Source organism: Notamacropus eugenii, chromosome 2, assembly GCF_028372415.1.
Source record: "Notamacropus eugenii isolate mMacEug1 chromosome 2, mMacEug1.pri_v2, whole genome shotgun sequence".
NCBI classification, from domain to species: domain Eukaryota; kingdom Metazoa; phylum Chordata; class Mammalia; order Diprotodontia; family Macropodidae; genus Notamacropus; species Notamacropus eugenii.
In genome coordinates, this window is record NC_092873.1 from 29,567,348 (window position 1) to 29,585,974 (window position 18,627).

Consider the following 18,627-nt stretch of genomic DNA (forward strand, 5'->3'; position numbering starts at 1 on the left):
TTCCTCTTTCTTCATTTCTCTCTTTTTTATTCCTTCCTTCCTTCCTTTCTGTCTCTCTGTCTGTCTGTCTGTCTTACTTTCTGTCTGTCTTTCACTTTCCTTCTTTTCTTGCTTCCTTCCCTCCTTCCTTAAATTCTTCCTTCTTTTCTTCTTTCTTTCCTTCCTTCCGTCTCTGTCTCTCTGTCTTTCTCTCTCTCTCTTCCCAAACCTTACAGCAAGTACACTCATACATGGCACACCAATATGTCCCTGACCAAACTCCACTTAATATTTTTCTGAACCTTCTTGGTTTAAATGATTATCAGTAGTCACTGTTGCTCTTTCCCTCCAGTCGTATTTACTCATATTTTTTTCTTTTGATCATTACAATGGCCATTCCCTGATTATTTCTGAAAGAGTTCTATTCATTAAACATGCATAATCACTCTCTAAGAGAATTCCAGAATAGGACTTAGCAGAAGAAAACAACATCTCCCACTGCATCCCGGCCCATCTCCAGTTATCATGATTAATATCTGGTCACTGGATCCAGAAGGCTTAGGAGGAAAATACGAGGCTGGTGACCTTGCACAGCCCTCCCTCACTCAAAACAATGTCTAGTGCAAATCACGTTATCATTTCTCTGATGTCCTTCAGAGGCCTTGGAGTCCAAGTCCTTCCCAAACAAAGGAAGAATACAACAGATAGAGTTTCAATAGGAGCCTCAGTTGTGTGGAAGAAGGTGCAGTAAGACTGCCAAAGAGACTTAGGGGGATTCTGTTTTAGATAGCTTGATCCATGGCTGGCCAAGGTGGGAGAGTACCAACTCTTGGGAGCATCTTTAGAGCTAAGTAGATTAATGTTTGGTAGTATTCACTTGTCAATGCAAGTGATCCTGGGAGTTGCACTTAAGGACCTCATTTAAAGCTTATTCAATTTTTTTATGAAGATGGGACTAAGTATTTCATTTTCTCTCCTGTTGATCTGATCTGTTTACATTTATATATATATTCATGTCTTTCTCTAAAATTGTTTCATACATTGGCACGTTATTAAGCATAATATCTCCTTTAAATTGCTTCAATTTTACATTAATTAGTTATAAAGATATCTTTACATTTTGTTTTTTACATATTTATCTTCAAATATATCCATCTCCCACGAAGAGACTTCCCTTAAAATAAAAGATTTTAGAATGTGTAGCACAACTAGCCAATACATCAAAAAGTTTTTACATTAAATCAATGTTCCATACTGATAGACCCTTAATATTTCAAGGGAAGGAGGGAAATAAATTTTGATATCTCTTCTAAATGGATAAAGAGTTCATTAGATTTTCATAGCATTCAGTTAAATTTCTATAGCAGTTCTTGACATTCATACAGTTCAATGATTGTGGACCTTGTTGAAGTGGTTCTTCATGTGTCAATTTCTATTTAATCTTGTGTCTTCCCATGTAAAGGAGGATGATCAGAGAGTTTATGAACGATGAGGTGGGGCATTTAGCCACATTCCTAGCCTAATTCCTCAGGCTTCTCAAAGAGGTTCAAGGCCAAGTCCTGGGTAACTGTGTCCTTCAGTTGGGCTGAGCAGAGAAGAAGTGGAACTTCTATCAGGGTAGTAGCTTACTCATGTAGTTAGAAGTGCATGTGTTCTCTGTGAGTGCTTGCAGAAGTGTCTGTGTTCTCTGGGAGTGTGCTGGACACTGTCTGACTTTCTTTTGGCCCTTCTGTAGACACCAAGAAAGGGCTTGTGTCCCCTCCACCATCTGTTGGGATGGTGCTGGGAGCAGTGAAGGACAAGGCAGCTGAACCTGCCTCTGCTGCTGCCTGAGTATCCCATGCCACTAGTGTGGCCTTTCAAAGCTCTCTAGATCCTTGGCTGACTGTGGACTCTACTGGAGTCAAGAAGCATGGGAGGTTTATGGGAGAAATCAGGATCACTCTGGAGGATCTCTTAGGTGAAAGTGAAGTTTTTTTGGGAAAATTCGCTGGTCCACTGGGTGTCTCAGATCTGAGCCCATTTGTGATCATGGCCACAATGAGAAGTGTACACAGAACGGTAGCTGAGCCTACAGGGATTTCCATGATAACTGTCTCTGAAATAGAATCTCTGACTGTGGAGCTCATCATGGGGATGCTGGTAGACTCTGCTGATTTGCTGGTAACATCAGACTCCCTAAGCCCATGAAATGTGCTCCTGGAAGAGAATGCTACAAGCAAAGGAGTTGGTTAGTTTATGTGGGCAGGTTTGGTGTTATTGTCACAGGGATATCCATTTTCTCTCAGTGGGATAATACCCAATCTCCTGAGCTACACTTTCCTCCCCCATGCACATCATGGGCACTTCCTCCCGTAGAGCACTCTCATCAGCCCTGCTCAGGCCTTGAACCTATGCTCTAGCCATTTCTTTTCGAGCCTCCTTACTTCCTTGATGCCCACACAAAAGACTGGTCTTGAAGGATTCAAGCTTAGTCTCCAGAAATTCAGCCCTGGCCTACCATGGTCCCCATAGGTGCATCACTCTCCTCATATATTTTTTCATCGAATCCAAGCTCATGCTTCATCTCACTCTCTCCTTTACCGTACACGGGTACACTTTCATCCCCCAGATCCTCTCCAGGTCTGGAAATTTGACCCAATCCTCTCTCTCATACTTCTCTAATGTCATGTGTCCATGTACTCCACTTGTTCCCCAGGTACCATTCCTTCGTGATGAGGCACTCAGTTGCCTCTCACTGGTTACCACTCCTTTCTAGGCCTTGTCTCCCCCATTAGAGGCAAATTCCTTGAAGGCTGGCTGCCTGAGGAGCTCCATTTCACACTGTTTCCCTATCTTTGCTGATATAAGCTGTGACCTTTGACAATGCAGAGATCAAGTTCCCAATAAGGCCAGTGCGGACTGCTAGGGCAGTTTGACCATCCAGGGTAGAAATGCTTTTGACTTTCAAGCCCGTGGGTAGTTTTCTGTGGTGCTGGAACAGTGACTTCAGCAAGCATTTTGAAAAGAAAAGTAGCAGCACTGGTGCCTCTTTCAAGCAATTGCTCCCTTGGCCCAGTGGATAGTGCTTGGTCAGAGGGTGTCCACAGGACTAGTGCCATGTGTTATGGGGTTTTCTGAAGGGCAAAACAAGGTGGGATGGGTCCTGCTGGGTTGTGTCCGTGAGATGGCACCTTTGGAATCCTGGTCCTCCTCCAGCCCTGAGATCAGAGTGAAATCTGATAGAGTAACTGTGTTAGTGACCTTGATTGCAGTACAAGACAATGGATGCTTTGTGTCAATCTCCCATGGGGCTTTGGTGATTTTAAATGAACTTTGAATTTCAAAGAGGATGGTCTGGGTCACGGCAGACACACTTGAACCTCATCTCATATGGACAGGAGTCACTGTAGTTCCCCCTCCTACCCACTGCCAAGTGGAAGAAGGGTATATATCTCTGGCAGTCAGAATGGCCTCAGTACTTTTTGGAGTCTCCTCTGCAATTGTAGGAGGAGGTATGGCTGAGCTCAATTCAGCTGCTGTGTTGAGCCCTGGAGGAATTGAGTTGATACTTGTTATTGTCCTGCATGTAATCATGCTCTCTGTAGTCAGAGGAACCTCTGAGCTCCCTTCTGTCTGCTTGTGAAACAATATGAGCATCAGTCACCACAAAAGTTGAGCCTGCCATGGTGATCAATGAACCTCCAGGATTAGTGTTTGAGAACAGTTGATCTTCAGTAGAAGTGGTAGTCTATGGTTCAGTTGTGCTTTTGTCTGACACTCTACTTGGAATCTCGGGGCTGAGAGTGACCACAGGACAGAGAGGGCCAATATCTGGGATTTTGGTGATAAAGGTGATATCCGGCCTTGGGACAGTTGAGCTGATGTTCACCGTGGTGAGATAACTGGCTTCAGCTTCAGTAGATGAGGGGGAAACTGTGCTTTGTCCAGGGAAAACCATGCAAGTGGTGCTGGTAGTAAGAAGCAGTGCTGAGTTCACTTGAGATTCTGTGCTGTGCCCTGTAAGAGTCATAGCGATATCCCCAGCCTTCTTCTTCAATGGAGACTGGAGATTTTTTGTTGCAATCACCAGTGGAAGTAAGCCACGAGTGGTACCTAACCCCCTTGGTACTTCTCCCATAAAAGCAGCTGAGGACATAGGAGATACAGGTAAAGGAGTGATCAGTCAAGCACCTGTGCTGCTTTCTCCCACTGTACCCAGAAGCTCTTGGTTGGGAGGGGACTCGAGATAAAAAGACACCATATCTGTGACCCTGCTGCTGAGGATGACACTTGGGCTTTCAGTTCCAGGAATATTTAAGCTCATAGCCTTAGACTTGTAAGTATCCTCAGAGATGGTGACTGTAGACAAAGGAGAGAAGGTCTGGGGCAAAGTAGACATAATATCTACCAATCCTGTTGACATATGTGGCTTCAGTAGAGGTCAAGAACCAGGGAACCTCTGTTTTTATTTCAGGCAGAGCCCCAGCAATGCTGGTGATGGAGATAGCAGGTGCTGGTGAAGTGAATACCAAGGATGAGTCTGATTCTCCTTCAAGCCTGACCCCGGACGTACTTGGAGAGGGGCAAGGAGTACTGTAGCCAGCTAACTCTGCCCTAGACCCTCACAAAGGAGTTGAGATGTAGTGAGCTGTACTCTCAGCCAGAAGAAACATCCCTGGGATGAGTGTGCCAGCCTGTGATGCTGCAGTGCTACATGATCTGATGGTCTCCCACACTGATGTGCTACTAGAGGCCAAACTGCCATGTCAATGTCCACTGTCACCTAGTTCTGAAGTCATTCATTGGTGCAACAGAGGGAGTGCCTCCTTCAGGGGGTGTGAAATCTGTCCTGTTGGACAAGTGCCTGTTAGAAATCTTGAATTTGTTGTCTTGTACACATCTGAAATGCAACACATCCAAAATTCTACTCATTGCCCCTCCCTGTAAACCTTCATTTTATCTCAGTTTCTCAATTTCAGGCTATCACCATCTTCCTAATCACCTAGGCTCACAGTTCAAGATTACTCTCTTTCACTCCCAATCCCATGTCTAATCTGGCGATAAGGAATACAGATTTTGCTCTCCTGACACCTCTGCTATATGCTCCTTCACTCCTGTGACCCTATCATCATCCTGGTGCAAGCCCACATTACCTCATTCCTGGACTATTGCATTAGCCTTCTGGTGGGTTTTCTTGTCATAAGACACTCTTGTCCATCCTCCACTCAGCCACCAAAATGATTTTCCTAAAGCCCAGGTCTCCCCATGCCATTTTACCATTGAATGAAATACAATGGCTTTCTCTTACCCTCAAGAATCAAATAGAAAGTGCTGGTTGGCATTCAGAGTCATTCACAGGCTGCCCCCCCTTTTATTTGCCAATCCTCTTGTAGTGACACTGGCCTTCTTGCTCTTCCTTGCATTGCCTCACCATCTCCCAACGTAGCACATTTTCGCCGACTGCCTTCCATCCCTGGAGTCCTTTCCCTCCTCATTTTACTAACTTCCTTCAAGCCCCTGTTAAGATTCCCCCCTTCCTGTAGAAAGGTATTCCTTTCCTGTCTATAGGAAGGTGTGATCTTAATAGACATGATGCCCTTGATTCTTAAGGGATCACTATTAATTCTAGTGTCCTTCTTTTATTGATAATCTCCGATTTATCAGGTATTTACCTCATCCTCCCACAGGATTTGTCAAGAGGCCAGCTCTCAGCTCATCAGGAGAGACATCCCTGATGCAATTTCACTGGGCTCTGAGAGAGCTGTGTGGCCTGTTGGAGTAGCTCTCACGCTAGGGTCCTGGTGGAGAAGGCAGAATCAGCACTGCATGTAGCCACTGGTGTAACTGAAACAGTATACTTCTCAAAAGCTGTGGGCTATGTAGGTTCAGTCGCAAGTGATACAAGTGGGATTCTCTGAGCTCATCACACTTCTTTCAGAGAGTGAAAAGAAAGTCCTGGAGTAACTGGTCTCTTCACTGAGGCTGGGCAGACAAGAGTTGGAGATCATATAAAGCCATTCAAGTTACTCCTTGACCTGTGGGCTGCTTGTCTTAGAGTATCATGTGGTCTATAGGAAATTGTTGCCCACTCTTTTACACTCCATTGACTTTTCTGTAGACACCAAGAAAGTTCGTGTGTCTCTTCCAGGAGATGTTGGCATGATTCTGGGAGCAATGGAGGACAGGGCACTGACCCTGACTGTGTTACTGTCTAGGGCAGGCATCCTACTTTTCTGGGGTGATTCACATCATAGACATATCTGGGTTTGGCCCAACTCCCATGGCACTGATGGATGTAGGATTTGAAGGTAGAGAAAAAAATGGGCCTGATTTCAATTCCTGTTATTCAGACAGAGACATGGGTAGAATCAAATCCAGTGGGCCATGGAGCCTGGGTGGTAGTGGGACTCTTCCTAGGGGATATTTCTGATAGAAGCATGTCCAAAGGGAATGCAGAAAACATTGTCCTGGCTCTACTTATCTTTAAAAGGACTGCTGGAGATTGAGCTGACTATGGCCTCTATTGGAGGCAAGCAAAGTATTGGGCTTTCAGCAAGCCCAAGGCATCTCCAGCCAATGTTTCATGTGATATTGAGGCTTCTGTGAAAGAGTACATGATTATTCTCTGTTTCGTAGGCCTGAAACCAACTGTGATGGTGGCCACAGTGAGAAGGTGGAGCTTCAATGGCTCTTGTACCTGGAGTTGTCTCCATGATGATCATCTCTGTTGCAGTGACAGAAATGGTATCTCTCTCAATAGAGACAATCTTGGGGATGCTGGTGGACCCTGTTTAGTCTCTTCCCAAGTCGGATCCACTGACGTTATCCAATGTCACTATTCTTGAGTTGGAGAATTCTGTGCTCATGTAAGTTAGTTGGAGTTGGCAGTTGGTTGAAGCGTGCCTAAGTGTTGAAGGAGAAATTTTGGCCTCATTTAGACAGATTTTTATTGCCTCTTAACATGGCGCCTTCTATATTCAAGACATCTCCCAAACCACTGCCTCACTTTCCCCTGCATTCATTAGTTCAGCTTCAGTTCCTGGATAAGCCTTACCTATGGTGTAAGGATTCCATCAGAGACTGCTATACACTGCTATGCTAACCTTAGTGTGGCCACGTTTGTCTGTGAGGCCCATGTAAGTGAACCAATCCCATGACAAGATTCATTTTTGACTCATGCAGATCCCAGGACGACTTGCAGAACAGAGATAAGAGGAGAAGGTACTGATCCTTACTTGCAATTTTATTGATATCTGTGGCAGAGGAATGAATTAGGATAGACAGTTAGACCCGGGGGCAGCTAGATTGTTCAGTGGGATAGAGCACTGGTTCTGAAATCAGGAGGACCTGAGTGAAATCCAGCCTCAGATATTTGACACTGGCCATGTGACCCTGGCAAAGACACTTAACCCCAACTCTCTTGCAAAAAGATAACAAATGAAAATTAAGCTCAGATTAACTGACTGATTGATACTTGCCCAAGCCCTTACCCACAATTCTCCAAAGTTGCTATTACCCTACAGGCTTCACTGGAGAAAGCAATTAGACAGGAAAATCTGGGTACCACATTTCAGGAAGTATGTCAAAGGAATATGATTCAATCTACACTGCTAACGCTTATCCTTGTGAGGCTTTGGTCAAAGGTTCACATCTACTTTAGAGTTTTCTCTACTTTAACATATTTGTACTAGACAACTAAATTCCCTTCAAGTCCTAGTAATATGAGTCCATAAGGGCAAGCAGAATGGCGAATTGCTGGCCAAGTAAAGATGTTTGCCATTCCAGTCATGGCAAGAGATATGACTTCAGATGTAGCAGAAGATGAGGTGCTGTCAGTTCTTTCTCCTATATGAGTCACAGAGCTACTGCTGCTAAAAGTAGCATGACTTGCCACTGTTGATACAGGACACAAGACTGTTTTTGCTCCAAGCCTGAATCCCAGGGAAAGGAGGGTGCAGTGTAGAGTGGAATTGCCATCTGGCCTGGTGCTAGACACTCCAGCATGACTTGCCTTGAGGTCAGCTGAGGTCTCAGCAGGAAAAGATGCCCTGGCACCATTGCTCCCCATCCCCGACTCATCTCAAATGAAGGGGTGCTTATGGAAGCCATATAACTAGCCAGCTGTCTGTTTGCAAGAGTGATGAAAAATCTAGCATCTCTTCTAACACTAGGAGGAAAAGATGTTTCTCCAGTCACTGGTCCAACTGATCTGGCTGCCCTCTCAGAATGCAAGGTCTCCCTGTGTTCAGAGGTAGGAGGTAGAGTTTGTGTTGTCAGGGCTCTTGTCGTGAGAGGAGAGGGGATAGTTTGAGAAAGGTTGGCTCCTTGTCTTACATCATGGGAGCCAACAGTGGATGTTGTCTCTGGCCTGGTAAAAGTTGGGGATCCCTCTGAATGTGTTTGATATTTGAGAGTTGTGTGGTGTTTGAGTGTACATTCCAGAAAGAAAACAGACAGTGTTATAGGCCCAGATATCCCTTGGTAGGTGCCAAGGAAGAACATGTGTTGGGATGATCCTTATAGCACGATGGTGCTGGGCAGCTGAGCCAGACTCTCTTCAAGTCTAGGAGTCTGACTTCGGTGGGGTAGTGACCTCAGCTTGTACTGGATTCAGTGCTGGGTTTTCTCCTGGTTCTTTGCCATGGAAAGTTGAAAGAGAGAAGGACATGGAGGCAGGAGGACTGGTGCCCATCCCTAAAGCTGAGGCAGTTGTGCAGAGGATATCTGGTCGAATTGTCATAAATATTGATCCCATACTGGTTTTCTCCATGGTAATTGTACGTGCTTTAGACAGGATGATTGGGAGAAGAGAAGGAATTCTCCCAGGGACGCTGGTCTGTAATGGAGTGCTTGACTCAGAGGTAGTTGTTGTTTCATCTGAAGTCAAGGTGAACAACAGACTCCTGGTTGCCATGTTCCCTCCTGCAGATGTCTTGGGTACAGCAGGGGTTCTCGTTGAAGAAGAGGTTGATTGTGTGTGAGGGTGTCTTGATTTACTGGCCAGTTGTCTCAGTGGGAACATGTTGGCTGGTGGACTGAAGTGAAGGAAGTACCTCCATGGCAACTGACTCTGTTGGAGCATTTGACAAAGAGGGTGATCTCAAAGATGGTGTTAAGCCCTGAAAAGTCACAAGTTTGAGGAGATGAGCCTCCTGCCTGGGTTCTTTTTCTAGGGAATTCTGTGATTGAGTAGTTGATTGGCACATGTGAAGGCTGCAGGGAAGCAAAGACAGCAGGCTATTCATCCCCATTTCTCCTCAATAATGCAATTCCATCTTAGGGAGACCACCCCTACCACTTCACTTTCTCCTTCAATGCCTAACATAAACACATTTTCCCTGATATGTGTAAGTTAATCCACCAAAGGGGCTCACTGCGCACCATGACTAATACTACTCTGGGGTACAGCATGCAATATCTAGCTGGCCTAAATCCAGCCCCATTCTGCCCACTACCCAAGCCTCACTAGAGCTCTTACCTAGGAACCCTAACCTCTGGCGCAGGCCCCTCATATCATTCTCTTACTGGTCCCCGTACCTATGGTCCCTCTCCTAAGCTCACCTCGGTGCCCCTCTTCTATTCAGTTAAGATGCTCTCTGACTTCCCTCCTTGCCATGTAAACATCACTCTTCGCCACCTAAATTCTGCCACCTTCTTTACTTAACTTAGTTCTAGCCAAGTCATCCCTCTGCTTCCCTCCAGCCTCACCTGTTATGCTGGCCCTGTCCCACCTAAGCATCAGACTTTGCTCCTTTCTCTTCAACTCTGCTTCCAAACCTCCTCCTCTCCTACCCCAATGAGCTCTGATTCCTTTACTCCTCAGTTGTCTCCCTGTACTGTTCACTCTCACCTCTTTTTTTCATCCTGACTCCTTATTAAACCAATTCATTTCCACACTGTAGCCCACTCCTGTATCCCTAGCCCCTTCATCATTTCCTCCCTTATTCCCTTTCAAAACTCAGCCTTCGATCAGTCCCCCCCTTTCCCACTATGCATACTACACATATGCTACAAGATGAAGTTGGAGAAAGTCACACAATCGTTCTGACTAGGTCCACGACAAATTGGTAACACCACGTCAACCGGGCCCTCACTGCTCTAGGCAAACCTTCTATACCTCCCTCATCAGCTCACTCTTCTTCTCTCCACAGTGCATCTTACAAACCTACTCATCCCTCCTCAAACGTCCTATGGTTCTCCCTCCCCTTCCACTCTCTCTGCTGAGAACTTCACCTCATACTGTACAGAAAATATTGAGAGCTTTCCCCATGAGCTCCTCATTCACGTGTCTTCTGCCCCTCTTTCCTGTCTTCTCACCAAGTCTAACACCTGAAAAGGGGGAATTCTTTCCATCTCATCTCCACCAACAGTTTATCCCACTCTACCATCTGTCTCCACCTCCTATTTTCAGTCTTTCACTCCTGCTCTTTCTCTGCTGCTTACAAATATATCCTCATCTCCCCCTTCCAAGAAAACCCCTCACTTGATCCTACCATCCCTTCTAACTCTCATCTTCTATCTTTTCTGTCCTCTGTGGCTAAACTCCATGGAAAGGCCACTACAAAAGACCCTTCCACCATTATCTCTTTTTAAGCCTTCACCATCCTGCTATGACCTCATTACGACACAAAAACTACTTTCTCCAAAGTTATCAGGGATCTCTTCGTTGCCAAATTCAGCAGCCTTTTCTCTGTCCTCATTATTCTTGACCACTCTGAAGCCTCTGAACCCCAGGACCATTCTCTCCTCCTTGATACCCTCTCTTCTACAAGTTTTCAAGGTTCTTTTCTAACCTCTCTGATTGCTCCATCTCAGGTTCCTGGGTTGGTTCCTCCTCCAAACATAGGTGACTCTCAAGGTTCTATCCTGGGCCCTCTTCCCTATACACTTTCACTGAGTGATCTGATCAACTCCCATAAATTCAATTATCATCTGTATGCTGATGGTTCCCAACTCTAACTTTCCTGCCCCAATCTTTCTGCTGATCTTGTGTCTCTGCGTTTCAGATATCTCAACCTGAATATCAAGTAGACACATGAAACTCACCATGTCCACAACTGAACTCATTGTCTTTATCCTTAAACCATTTTCCACTACTCCTTTCTGTACCCCTGTAACAAATAAGACCACAGTCTAGTCCACTAATCCTGGATGCTTCACAATCTCTCAATCCCTATAGTCAAAGTGTTACCATAGCCTGACAATCTCACTGTTGCAACATCTCTTCTACAAGTCTTTTCTCCTGTGGTACTTGGTGAAGGGCTAATCATCTCACATGGATTATTGCAATACTTTGCAGGAATATGTGCTGTCTCTGAAGTCTGCTCACGTCTCTCTCCACTCCAATCTAACCTCCAGTCAGCCATTCCAGTGTTTTTCCTAAAAAAATGGTCCTATATTTTCACATAAACTGCTTCCCACTTGCCCACTTAATAATCTCCAATGGCTCCTTTTCACTTCCAGGATCCAATACAAAATGCTGTATGGCCTTAAGCCCCGCATAACCTAGGACCCTCCTAACTTGCTGGTATTCACACACCTTACCTCTCAACTCATACTCTTGTATCTAGTGATGCTGGTCTCCTGGATGTTTCATCACGCAGACCCTCAACTACCCAATTCCAGGCATTTTTTCTGGCTGCCCCCCATACTTGGAACTCTGCCCTCCCTCCCCCCCACCACTCTACCTTACGAACCTCCCTGACTTCCTTTTATGTCCCAGCCAACAACTCATCTTTTACTGGAAGCCTTTCTCAGTCTCTTCCCTCTGTTGATTATGTTCTACTTACCCTGTATAGAGATTGTTAGTACATGTTTCTTTGCTTCTTGTCTTCATTACATTGTAATCAGGGTCTGTCATTTGTTTTCACATCCCCAGAGCTTAGCAGGGGACTAGCACATGGGAGGATTTTAATAAATGTCTATTTACTAACAGAGTCAGGGCAGGCACTGGGGTGAGTGATGTGGATACAAAGAAGGGAAAGAAAGAGCCTGTGCTCCAAAACTTTCCAGGCCAATGGGGAAGACAACGTACTGTGTAGGGTACAGAGACGCTTAGCAATGAATGAGAGAGTCAGAGATATTAGCAAAGAGAATAGTTCGTTTATTGACTTTCGCAAGAAAGGGTTCCCTCAGAGTGCTGGAACCTAAGAGAGCTGAGGTGTGTTCAGCTCAGCAGATTATAGCTTCTAACAACAATCCTCTCCTCACTAACCCCCTTCCTCAGGGCTCATGGGTGCAAGCCCTGAGGGTACAATTCACAGCAATCTACGCTAGCGACAGAGAACAAAGACAGTTGCACAAACTTGCCTGGAGACAAGGACAGGAGGGAGGTGGGGGGGGGGGGGAGAGGTGTTATTTCTCCTAGCTATGTGCCTATAACATGGTGGGGTGGGGGAAGTCTGGGAAAGTACATAATATATTGAGATATTTCTTTACAAGTCAACAGGACAAGAAAAAATTGACTCTGTGAGGAGGCCTGCTTCACTCCTGAGAAATCTTCAGAGATCATCTCTCACAACACTAACCACTCTTTACAGATGAGCTCTCAGGCAATGAGAAGCCATTGCATGCTGTGGAGAAGGTGAGGACAATGGTGACTGTGAAGCCTTGGAAAGTAAATGTTTGAAGGATTTGAGGAGGCTGCTGCCTTTACAGCAGCAGCAGCTACTTCTGGGCCTATCAGCACACAGACTGAACATTTGAAAGTTGCCTACCTGAACTTCCAGGATCCAAGATGGCAGAGTACATTGTAAGTGCTGTCACCATGCCTTGTTGATCTTGAAAACTCCAGAGAATACTGGCCCAGGATATATCTAGGAGAAGTGGAACGAGTAGAAGGGATACACCAGTCTTTTAGCTGGGGAGACTGGGGAAATTAACAGGAAGGGTCCTTCTTGCTGTGTCTGAAGGGGACCAGTGTCGGACATGAGACATCTCAGAAAGCCTCGCTTCATCATATCTTATAGCACAATAGAATTCCATTATGTTCATACACCACAACTTGTTCATCCATTCCCCATTTGATGTGTGTCCCCTCCATCTCCAGTTCTGAGTCAACACAAAGAGAGCTGCTATAAATAATTTGGTACGTGTGGGACCTGTCCCTATTTTTTGTTCTCTTTAAGATAGAGTCCTAGAAAAGATACTGCTGGGTCATAGAGTAAGATCATTTTTGTAGCCCTTTGGTCATAGTTCCAAATTGCTCTCCAGAATGGTTGGATCACCTCACAGCTCTGCCAGCATTGAATTAGTGTTCCGGCTCTTCAAATCTTCTCCAATATTTATCATCTTCTTTTTTGTCAAGGTAGTCAATCTGACGCAAGTGATGTGGTACCCCAGAGTTGTTTTCATTTGTGTATCTCTAAACAATAGTGATTTAGAGCACTTTTTCTTATAAATACAGATAGTTTTATTTTCTTCCTCTGAAATCTGCCTGGTTATATCTTTTGACCAATTGTCAACTGGGAAATGACTTGTATTCTTGGACATTTGACTCAGCTCTCCATATATTTTAGAAATCATAATTTTAGAAATTTGGATAGGAGACAACAGTTACAAAAATGTTTTTCCCATTTTTCTGCTTCCCTCCTACTTTTGGTTGCTTTTGGTTTGCCTATGCAAAAGTTTTTCAATTTAATGTAATCAAAATTATTTGTATTGCACGTTACAGCCCAATGGCATGAGATGGAAAGAGAATTCCATTTGAAGGTACTGTATACATTATGAAATATTTGGGAGCCTACCTGCCAAAATAAACCTAGGAGCTGTGGGAACACAATCAGAGAACACTTTTCTCACATATATACTGAGATCTAAACCACTGGGAAAACATCAGTTACTTCAGGGTAGCCTGAGCTAATGCACTAAAAATGATAATTCAACCTAAATTAATGTACTTTTTCAGTGCCATCCCAATCAACAACCAGATATTACTTTGAAGACCTAGACAACAATATCAAAATTCATCTGGAAATATAAAAGATCCAGAATATCAAGCTATGTAAGGAAAACAAATATTAGTCAAGCTGACGTGCTACAACAGATATTAAATCGCATTACAAAGCAGCAATCATCAAAACGACTTGGTCCTGTCTATGAAATAAAACAGCAGATCAGTGGAGTAGGTTAACTTCACAAGACACAGTAGTCAATGAGTACAGTAATCAACTGTTTGATAAACCCAAAGATGCCATCTTCTGTGATAAGAACTCACTGTTTGACAGAAGCTGCTAGAAAAACTGGAAAATAACAAGGAAAATTTGGACATATGACACCATATACCAACATAAAGTACAAATGGTTTTCCAATTTAGGTATAAAGGCTGATTGATTGCATAAACAAATTAGGGGTGTAAGAAATAGTTTATCTCTCAGATTATGGAGAATGCAGGATTTTATGACCAAACAAGAGATAGAGAACATTATGAAATGCAAGATGGATAATTTTGTTTCCATTAAATTGCAAGGATTTTGTACAAAGGTAAGTCATCCAAGATTAGGAGGGAAATAGAAAACTGGAAATAATTTTGAAAACTAGTGTCTGTGGTCAGGGACTCATTTTTAAAATAAATAGAGAACTTAGCCAAATTAACAAGAATACAATTCATTCCCCAACTGAATACTGGTCAAAGATATGAAGAGTGAATTTTCAGAGACAGAAATTAAAGCTACGTATATTCATAAGGAAAATGCTCTAAATCACTTTTGTGCAAAATGAGGCAAATAAACACAAGCTATGCCTATGAGATTCCCTAACATGACAAAACAGGAAAATGATCAATGTTGGATTAGATGCGAGTAATTTGGAAGACTAATTCGTTGTTGGTGGAACTCTAAGGTGATCTAACCATTCTGGAAAGCAATTTGGAACTATGACCAGAGATCTACCCCATCTTTTTCCTCTTCTTGTGTGGGACCTAAAGTCCTTCAGGACCTGCTGGGACAGGGGACCCAACTACCATTTAGCAAGTTTGGTGTTTCAGCCAGAGAGAGAAAGGCTGGTCCCACTGAAAGAGAAGTAATGTGCTTTTGCAAACAGCTGAGAAAGAAAGGTGATGGAAACAAAATAAAACCCTATCATACAGGCATTGTTTTGTTGGAAAGGTATACTAAAGAAAATAATAATTTTACTAAAAGCCTTACCAGTATGTCAGCTTCCCTCAATACTCCGTATACCAGATTTTCTAGCAGCAGACTTCAACATGGCAATGAGTCAGAAGAACAAGAAAGACATTCCAAGTAATTTTGAAATTGTAAAAGGGGATTTTGCAACAATGAAATCGTTGTAATTTTACTATTTATAGACAACCAACTATATACGATGTATGTACTTGAAAAATAAAGTAAAAGGTCCGAAAGAAATGTTTTCTTCTCTGGAGGAAAAGAAAGCTTATTCAGATCCAAGGTCATTGTTTCATTACTGACTGGGTGTTGAAAGGGTGGTTCTGTTCCTTTCAGTCAAAGCTGGAATTTTCAAGTTCCCTAGAAGCAGCAGATGGGCAGGTAATGGAGAGGTCCATTAAGTAACATTCCATCCATGAGTCCATGAAGGCATCGATTCATGTATTTTGGTCTTGTGTTCTTCCATTTGGTGTTGAAGACTATCTATTTGTTGCTTTTTAACAAAAGGAAACAGGTCAAAGGAATAAATACTATGTAAAACAAAACACAGGAACAGCAGAAAGAGCTATAATCATTTTCTACAACAACATTTAAAATATTAGCTTCCAAAGCAAGCAGAAAGCCCTTGTTAACAACTGGATGTGGCTGAATATAGACTTGGGTTCTCAACCTTCTACTGTATCTTAACATCAACTGGAACAAGATCGTACAGTTAACCATTTAAGAAAACCCAAAGTTAGATGAAAATGAAATTATTCTTCAAAATTTTTTATCTGTTGAAAAGAGGAACATATGATAGGATTAGACATAAGAAACCCACAACAAACTTATCCCTTCACCAATCACCACGAGAAACAAAATCAGCAGAGTCTAAGTAGCTTCATTAAGCGTAATCCATCAACCTGTGATGTTTCAAAATCTCACAAATATTCAAAGGAAACATGCATCCACTAAGGGATCAAAGGTTCTATCCGGAGACAATAGACAACACATACATCAGAAATGATGACTTGTGAAGACCTAGGCATCCACACTTGCCACCTCAAACTTTGACAAAAACACCCCTAAAGTGAATAAACTTAGGGCCTCTCAGCTAGCTTCTCCCTAAAGATCTGCTGGGATAGAGAACTGACCACGTCTTGAGAAAGCCCATTCCCCTTTGTGTCAGCTGGAATTTTGGTGACACTGCTAATTCTACTGTTTGGCATTCTGCTGCATGGGACTCTGCTCTCTTCCATGTGACTGCCTATCAAATACTTGAACACTGCCACAATTCCTGCAGATATCCTCTTTATCCAGCTACTCATGGCCTGCTCCTCCCTAAATAAGCTGGCAGGGCCTGAAGACCACCATTCATTATGACGACACTTTCTACTTTACCAATGAGCTTCATACTGCCTTTTGGATATGCACTTACTGGGATAAGGTACAGAGAGATGATTGCCTTCCTAGGTCTGGGTATGTTCATTTCTTATTTCAGCAAAGATCACTCTAGCTCTCTTGTCCGCCATATTACACTACTGACTCAACTGGAGCTTGGAGTGCCCTAAAAGGCCAGATTCTTTCAGGACAATCACTGCCTAAGAATACCTGTCCCTGTAATTTATTAGTGAAGTAGATTTTTTGATCCTTAATTATTTTATTCTAGTTAATAATTTTATACTCCAAAGAGACCAAAGAAGAAGGAAAGGATTAATACATGCAAAATGTTTATGGTAGCATTTGTTGCTACAGCAAAGAACTGAAGACTGAGGGCATGTTCATCCATTAGAGAATGACTGAAAACATGGCATATCAATGGAAGAGAACATTGCTTCACAGTATAGAGTTATAAAAGGGATAAAGTGCAATCTAGGATGACATATGAGCTGACAGATTGAAGCACTATTACATACACTGACAGAAATGTTGTAAAGAGAAATTCCTCCAAAAAACTTAAGACTCTGGCCAATGCAATGATGAATCAGTGACTCAGAAGACTAGTAATGAAGCAGGCCTCCATCCTCTTGGTACAGATTATAATTGCAGAATCATACTATTTTTAGCGATAACAGATGTGTGATTCCCCCTCCCTCCTATTATCTTAGTCTATGAGAATGGGGACGGATTACGTTTGCTTCAGGGAGGATTAGAAGGAAGGATTAAATACTTGGGGGGCAAGTGTAACAAGAAGATACTGATGCCAAAAATAAAATAAAAATGAGGTACAAAACACATTTAAAAACATCCAGCAAAGAAGAGAATCAAGTTCAGAAAGGGGACACAGACATATGTAAGCCACATAAAATAAATACACTTTAAAATTACCCAAACTAAGTATAAAAGGGATTCATGGTTTCATACACAATTCTCTTTTCTCTCTTTTTTCTAACTTTGATAGATGTAGTCATTTTGGTTGATGTTTGTCAAATTCTTAATTAAAGAGACCAAAAATAATTTCATCTTACTAGATTTGACCTAATAATTTTACCATGTGAGATCTTTTGGCATCCTGACTGTTATAGCCGTTAACTGTTTTGGAAAAGCATGCCATCTATGCCTAAGTCACTGAGGTATGACTACGACTTGAGTCTGGTCTTTCATCTTCTTGTAAATCCATCTGAACGTATTACCTTCTAGCCATTTTCTTCACTCGCTTTGGAAAGGACTGCATGGGAAACTTGCCCAAATGACTGGCTACAATCTAGATAAAGGATAACTCCAGCATTCCCCTTCCTGAGCAGTCTAATGACTCTGAGAAGAAGGGAGAGGAAATGAACTGGGTGTGACTTTGGGAAAGCTAACACCAGCCGCTGACACTTCCTGCTTTTCTAGCCATTTTCTAGCCACCCTCTGAATAGCATGATCTATAATTTCTCAGCAATAGAGGTGACCCTCCTTATTCTCCATGTGCAGACTTCGTTCTCTTTCCTTTGTAGAAGATCGGGACATTTGCCCTCCTTTGGTCCTCTCCCGTGCTCCATGATTTTCCCCAAATCCTAGTTTGTCGCCTCACCAGTGACATCTGCCTTGTTTTTCCCAGTACCTTAAGAGCTCAACTGTGCCTGGTGCCCTGAAGTTGCCAAAGGCAGTCAGGTACCTTTGTTAACTCAGGCATCTTCTTGTTGAACAACTATTTCAGTATAAAATGGATTCTGCTTAGTCAAGAAAACAAAAGCGCAGTAGGAGGGGCTGCCTCTTGGCTCTCAGGTAGATCATACAGCTGGAGCCCTAGTACCAAACCCTGTTTAATCTTCCTCTATTTCCACAATGAGATAAAATCCTCTAAGCAGTTTAAATTTAAAAATTTAAGTTAAAATTTAAAAGTGAGCCTTTTCTTCTGTTCATCCTCCCTCACAATCAAAGATATGCCAATTAAAAGAAATTAAAGGCATCCTCCAAACTGGTCAAAACAAGGAATATTGACCAACGATGTAGGGTTGTGACGTTCTGTCTTGTTCAACTCTTCTTGACTCCATCTGGCATTTCACATAGATTCAAATAGTCCTGAACTGTAGAGGAAGAAAGCAGTCTCAGTGAGAAGGTTAACAGGTGAGGAAGAGG